Below are 8,035 nucleotides of genomic sequence, written 5' to 3'. Positions count from 1 at the left end.
TTCTAACTTTGTGTTTTTTTGTTGTGTTTGTTTTGTAAGTTTATGCCCCTTAATTGATCATACTACAGAGTCACACAAAAGCACAGATGAGTGGCCAGTCCGCATGCGCATAAAGCCTATACTGCTTCTGTAAAATTGCACTGGGAAAAACTGGCCACAGGCTGATTAAAACAGCGATTTAAACTATTGTTTCAACCCATCCCTTAGATTTTCCTTCACGCTAAAAAAAAGTAAACATTTGAGAGAGGAAAGGCTGATCTTTACGTTTTGGATCATTGATGTGCACAAAAGGTAAGAAGTGTTCATGACGATGAACCTTCCCCAGATCTGTAGCTGTGAGGAACCTCATCTCAGAGCTAAATAGCGGAGGGAGAGATTCCGAAAGGAGCTAGATATTCATGAGAAAGACAATGGTATGGAGGCTGTTAAAGAGACTGGAAATGGTAATGATAGGTATGTACTGTACATGATAATGTACATTATATGTATGGTTTTATAATTAAAGTGAAAGGAGGGGGGCCTATAGTATAGAGTCCTGCCAACTTAAATAATGTATTGGTTATTTTGTCCTGAATTATACATTTTTCATTTTCATAATTGCCAATTGTTGCCCCAGCCCTAATCTTAGCCTATGAGCTAATTAGAAACACATAGCCTTGAATTAACCTTCTGTTCAGATGTACACTGTACATGAAATCCCCAAAAACAAATGGACAGAGGATCTTTAAATGGCAGCATTGAGTGACACGTGTTAGCTGCAGTGATATTTTAAGAGTGAACCAAGGCGCGGGCCCAATCACGCGATTGTGTCGCACGCGGATAATAGCTGATCTACAACAAGAGCACAATGTGTTGCATCCACGACACATTGCACCACTATATCGGGCTCAACCACTTCTTTTCTGTGTTTTATCATTGTGGGGAAAGCTTTCCCTGAAAATAGCTGTGCGGGGAAAACTTTTGCTGGAATGCATGCCCTACAGCATGGTTTCCAAAGCGGGTGCAGTGGCACCCTATAGGGTGCCGTGATGCCAGTTCAGGGGTGCCACTGAATAATTTGATAACATTTTGAATTCATCAATAGCACTACATCAATATCACTTCACTATGCTTAGTAAAACAGTTCTGATTTGCACTGTACTTGATGAGTTATCTTTCCATCTACGGCCAACACTCCAGCCAAAAATAGCAGATCAACAAGCTCACAACACGCCACGTTCCTTCCCCCCAGAATAGGTATGATGCTGGGGTTCAAGGAGTTCAACTTCAAGTATAAAGTCATTTTCAGCCAGTTCAATATGATCAGAAAACATCAACAGTGTAATTCAGGGGGTGCCGTGGACAAAAAAGTTTGAAAACCCCTGCCCTACAGTGTAGAGTGTGGAGGACTAGTGAAGCACAGCTAACAGACCAGACATGAGTACAAACCATGCTCCATCCACGGTCGTGGGGTTGAGACGGTGCGCGAGTTCGGGTTTATTGGGGAAGGGGGTGGCGGTTATTTCGGGGGTGCGTGGTGGGGGGAGGGGGAGGAGGGGTTGGAGCGAAAGGATAATAAATGAGTTGCCAGACCCCAGGCCATGGCCAGGAGGAGGATAGTGGGATAGTGGGGTTGTATTGGACGCTATAGCACCCAATCCCCTCCCCAATTCTCTCCCCTCTCCACCAGTGGTGTGAAGTAACATACATTCCATAAGTACATTTACTCAAGTACTGTACTTAGTATTTCCAAATTCCAATACTTTTACTTCTACTCCACTGCATCTCGGATCCTAATACTGTACTTTCACTCTACTACATTTGTTTGAAAACTTTAGTTACCAGTTACTTTGCAGATATACATTAGGCTGTAATGTTATAAAACATAGATAAACCACTTTAGCCCTCTTTTATGCCTAGGCTGTTCGAAAATAGCCGATCTATAAGCTAAGGTTACGAGCTTGTAGATCAGCTATATTCAAACAGTTTGTACTTTTACTTTTGGTACTTTAAGTACATTTTGATGCCGATACTATCACTCAAGTGCAGTTTGAATTCCGGACTTTTACTTGTAACAGAGTAGGCCTATTTCTATATTGCAGTATCGATACTTTTACTTAAGTAAAAACATGTGAATAGTTTTTCCACCACCACCCCAATCCTCTCCTCTCCTTTAGGTCATCTCCTCCTTCCTCGCCGCCCACCGGTCGGTCGGCCAGTCGGTCGGCCGGTCGGTATGGAAACACGGGGCCCTTATTTAGCGGCCGGACCCCGCGTCCCGCGCTCCGCCGCGGCCATTTGTCCTTGTCTAATTACGGGGACTGCCGGGGCGGCTGCTGCCCGCGCGCTACATGACTAATGGAGGGGCCGAGGTTGTGGAGTGGAGTGGAGTGGAGTGGTAGCGGGGTGGGAGGGGGTGGTTAGTGGAAAGGGGAGGAGGCAGGCTAGTGGACGAGCGTATAGGGCCGGGCCCCGCTAGGTGATTTGTGGACCAGGCACTCTGTCATTGCCCCGGACCCATTTGTCTTCAAGAGGACCGGAGTGGAGAGGAAGAGAGAGGGGTAGAGATGAAGAGAGGAGGTGGTAGTGGAGGAGGGGGGGCTCCAAGGCAGAAAATGGTTTACAATGACTCCCATTTTCCAGCACTTTCATCCTTGGCCACTACAGCGTTACATGGGTTTTGCCAGGGATGGAATGGGACGGAACGGAATGGAATGGAATGGGCGCGCGAGGTGATGTAGGACGTGACAGAGGGCCTTGACAGCAGCGGCTGCGCTGCTATTTCTTTTTAGTGAGCGTGGTGGCCTAGGCGGGCTGCATGGGCCGCGGGTCCTTTGAGAACAAGTCTTATCTGTTGTGTCCCTGTCATGTGAAGCAAGCAGGAGGCGGCGTAGATTAAATGCTCCTCTTGTCGGTCTGTCTGGGCTCCCGCTAGAGGCCGTTTTCATCTGGTGAAACACACCTGTACCACTGTATCAACCACGGCTTAAACACTGCTTAAATCCCCATGCATCCGTATTGTGGGGAAAGCTTTAGCAGAACATATAGTGATGGCAGAGTTTGTGGCAGAGTTTTTATGTTGCAGCTATTAGGCTGCTGCTGAACAAAACCTAGGTCTGTCGCAGTGTTGATTTCGTCGACTAAAACTAAGATGAAAAATATTCGTCGACTACCTTTTTTCACTGACGAAAATTAAATAGGAACTAAATAAAAACTAAGCTATGATGACTAAAACTATGACTAAATATATTGACAATTTTGTCAACAAATAAAAACTAGACTAAAATGTCAAAGTAGGGACTAGTGGAGAAGAGATCCAGTATTTTATGTTTGGTTGCACTTGGGTGTTGCACTCTGATCTGCTACGACGCGTTGGGAGCTTGTAGATCGGCTATTTTCAGAGTGCAACCAAGTGTGTAAAATCAGCCATTACGACACCATCAAGTCCCGCCAAAAATGTTTTGTCGAATCAACTAAAATATTATGATATTTAGTCGACTAAAACTAGACTAAAACTGAAACATTTCAGATGACTAAAATATGACTTAAACTAAATCGAAAAGACTGCAACTAAAACTAAATCAAAAATGTGCTGCCGAAATTAACACTGGTCTGTCGAACTTGATTTGCATTTTAAAGATTCGTTTTTTTGGGCTTTTTATGCCTTTATTGGATAGGACAGTAGACTGACAGGAAATTGGGGGGAGAGATGGGGAATGACATGCGGCAAGGGTCGTCCGGATCGGGAATCGAACCGGCAACACCGTCTGGCATCAATGCCTAAGGTGGTATGTGCCTGGACCAGTAGGCCAGCGGGCGCCCCCCCATTGATTTGCATTTTACTGACACCCTTTTAATTGACTTTTTAAATAACACACTGACTTACACTATACTGATTGCACTTTATGTATTTAGGACCTCTCTTCTTACAAAATACAGATTTTAACATACTAGGCTTTCTTTCTTTCTTTACATTCCCTACTGCTTTATTCTTCTTCTTGCTTTGAGCTGCAAATGGAAGCCTGCATAAACAAGAGTTTCACCTCACTGTTATACCTGTAATTGTGTTGTGACAATAAAGTTGACTGAAAATTGAAAGTGGACTTTACACGTGGATAAGTATGAGCTGAAATTAAATCACACCTAGTGTGAAGTGAGCAGTGCTATTTAGGAGTTAATTTCACTAGTCCTTACCCGTTCGAACATAATATGTGTGTGTGTGTGTGTGTGTGTGTGTGTGTGTGTGTGTGTGTGTGTGTGTGTGTGTGTGTGTGTGTGTGTGTGTGTGTGTGTGTGTGTGTGTGTGGTTGCCTATTTATAGTCTGGATAATGTCATGTGAGGCTTGACCAATTAGTCCGATAAAATTAAGGCAGAGGATGGACAAAATTGTATTATTTAGTTTTTCAACTGATTCTGACTTTCTATACAGGAGGAAAATACCCAGAAAAAGAATCTGCTTCAAGTAGGATGTGAGGGGTCTAACTGGGGGTTTGTCATTATGCTGAATCCATTGCAAGCATTTGTTTTGCACAAAAAAACATTCATTGACTCCAGAAAACGCCAACAAAAGATGATTTTTATGATGACTCATCACTTTTCATCACTAAACCAACATTTTCTGGGGCCATTTTTAGCCCAAGGAATGTTTTTTGTGCAAAACAAATGCTTGCAATGGATTCAGCATCATGACAAACCCCTAGTTAGACCCCTCACATCCTTCTTAAAATAATACAATTTTGTCCAACCTGAGTGTATTTTTTCCCTAGATTTACTAGACTAAATCCTCAAGCTTGCATATGCCCACTTCACACTGGGCAGACAGACATTTGGTCGATTAATAGTTAGAAGATCAGAACATTGTGACCCTGCATGGGCGTACAACAAACTTTGAGCGCTTTTTACCAAGATGTAGGCCAGATGTAGGCCACGCTTGGGGACGCTTTGTCCGGGATGCTTCGTACCGGACAAAGCGTCGCCAAGCAGATGTTGGAGCTTGATCAGCTCCTTCCTAACCTGACTCCGCCAGATGGTGGCAGTAGTGCATATACTGCATATACCGCCCTACTTTTACCATCTGGGATTGCTCGGGCAGACCCGATGTAAGGGGCAGGCCATTTTTTCAAGTTCTTTAGCAGGTGATTGGATGGGGCCGTCTGTCTATCACAGTCGGGGAGAGCCAACTCCAACCACTCATATTGTCCTGTCTGCATGACGTTACACCCAGAATCAGCATCCTGGGTCTCCACGTGGTCTGCAGTCAGACTCTATTGGCTCAGAGCCGTTCAGAGCCCGCCCGTAGCTGCCGCTGATTCGTCCGGACTGGAACTTTACGAGTGATATCAACTCTCCCCGAGCGGTCTTAGATGGTAAAATAGGGCGTTACGCACTGCTGCCACCATCTGGCGGAGTCAGGTTAGCGCCATCCAGTAGCAACACTCAAAAAATCCTTTTTAAAACCACATAAACCCTGGCCTAACCTCATTCAAACCAATATCACAATATGGTTGTCATGCCCTGGGATTGTAAACACTGTCTACACACAATATCACTGTAAGTTTCTCGGACGGTGCTTCCTGTACTTCTGCTTAGACCAACGTTTTCAGGCCAAGGACCCCTTAGTTGAGAGAGAGATGAAGCAGGGACCCGCAAAACCTTTTAGATTCCTTATAGTTTAATCATTTGACAGCACAATCATCAGTGTAATTTGGACCATGTCAATTTGTGATTTCAGATATTTAACCACATCAACTGTCACTACTTAATAAACTTTATCTTTCACTCTGTACTTAGTCTGCTCTTTTCTCCCTCTACCCCACAGCTATTTGCCAAAAATAGCAGATCTACAAGCTCAAGTTGTAGATCGGCTATTTTCGGCTATTTTTCTCAGAATATGGGAATATGGGTTCAAGGGGGAAAAAGTTACTACCACACAGATTTGGAGGACCCCCCTGGGGGTCCCGGACCCCCTGTTTAAGACCCTTGCTTTACAAGAACACGATATCAGTTAAAAGCTACCCCTTTAGTTGATCAATTATCTTCGCCATCAGTCATTTACACCCCCCGACACCACCATGCGCTTCCTTTACTGTTTAGAGTCAAGAGTCCGAGGTCAATCTATCAACTCTCCTAACTGAAGGCAGATCAATATCCCCCCTCCCGCAGCAGTTATGATGATGTTCCTGTGTGTGTGTGTGTGTGTGTGTGTGTGTGTGTGTGTGTGTGTGTGTGTGTGTGTGTGTGTGTGTGTGTGTGTGTGTGTGTGTGTGTGTGTGTGTGGCGCTGCACACAACATCACAGCCCGCTGGGCTGAGCGGAGTGGAGCGGGAGGGGATCGAACCGGCCCTGTCAGGGGGCCTGACGGGATGCATGAATCACCATTACTGTTAGCGGCTGTTAGCTTCCGTGTTTCTGTGTGTGTGTGTGTGTGTGTGTGTGTGTGTGTGTGGGAGTGCACTGGTCTGGAGGACCATTCTCTCTTTCGCACATCCACTCACACACACACACACACACACACACACACACACACACACACACACACACACACACACACACACACACACACACACACACACACACACACTATTAACCTCTGTACACAAGACCTATCAGTGCTGCTCATATGTTTACAGGCATTGTGTAGATAGATTCAACTAGAGACTCTCTCTCTCTCACTCACATACACACGCACACGCACACAGACACACACACACACACACACACACGCAGGGGTGTCGCACCAAATTCTGGGCCCTGGGTACAAGGATTCACTGCGGGCCCCCCATGAATGTTCTTCATAGGGGGAGGGGGTTTAACCCATTTAGACTGGGACCTCATTAATACGCGTTATTTTGTGCTTTAACTATTGAAGAGCTTGCAGATCTGCTATTTTTGAAAAATCATGAACATTTGTCTTTGAATATTTCAAATCAATTTTTTTTTTCTTTTTTTTTAACCCATGTTTCGATGTCAGTGGTGCTCAAACCTTTTCATGTGAAGGATCCCCAAAATGATATGTATTTGGCCACGGACCCCCAATCTCAAAATATTTCGTTCCAGGGACCCCCCCAGAAGCAAAATCTGAGTTACAAATATTAGTTTAAAAAATACTTTATATTCAAAGATTTGCACACATTTTCACAACTTTTCAAAAATAGCAGATCTACAAGCTTGCAGCACGGCACTCGCGCTGTGAGCTTGTATAAATCTGCTATTTTTTCAATAGCTAAAGTATAAAATAATTAAGGCCCCTCCACCTTGGGCCCTAGTAACTCGGTCCCACTTTCCCCCATGTGACGCCCCTGCGCGCGTGCACACACACACACACACACACACACACACACACACACACACACACACACACACACACACACTGGTCTTCTCACTCTATTAAGTGTCAATAGGTATTTGACCCGGCAGCTCCGGGAACCCGATCCAGACCGCCCACCCACCCTCCTGACTCGTTAGCCCACAGTGAGCTCAGTGCTGTGGGCTTGGAGGGGCTCCGGTTTCCCCCCTAATCTCATTGGAACGATTTAGCCCTGGCTGTAGCGGATGCCCGCGTGTCCGACAAAACGACCTACAGAGACGCTAATAGCACCATAACACCGTCCGTCGCTCCCTTTGTGTCGTTTTGGATTATTGTTTGTTGTATGGTGTGTGTGTGTACCGCGCCAGTGGTGGAAAAAGTACTCACATTTAATACTTGAGTAAAAGTATCATAGATAGATAGATAGATAGATAGATTCATTTATTTTCGTGTTGTGCACCAAAAAGGTGTCCAGCCCACATGGACTTACAAGACACATACATATAAATCATTCATCGGTACAGGTATACATTTAAACACAAACAAAAAGACTGTTTTTCAAACTTTCCTTCAAGCATACAAACCACTTTGCCTTTTTTCCCAAATCTTACACACATAATCTGCAAAAAAGAAAATACCTTTACTAAGTCTTTCATAATCATCCAACCAAAAAACGTTAACACAAAAATAGATGACATTTTACCAAATAATCCATGTCTTAATTCATCATATAATGGACAATAAAACAA

This window comes from Nannobrachium achirus (genome assembly GCF_963921795.1).
Source record: "Nannobrachium achirus genome assembly, chromosome: 9".
Lineage (NCBI taxonomy): Eukaryota > Metazoa > Chordata > Actinopteri > Myctophiformes > Myctophidae > Nannobrachium > Nannobrachium achirus.
This window is presented reverse-complemented; position numbering follows the sequence as displayed.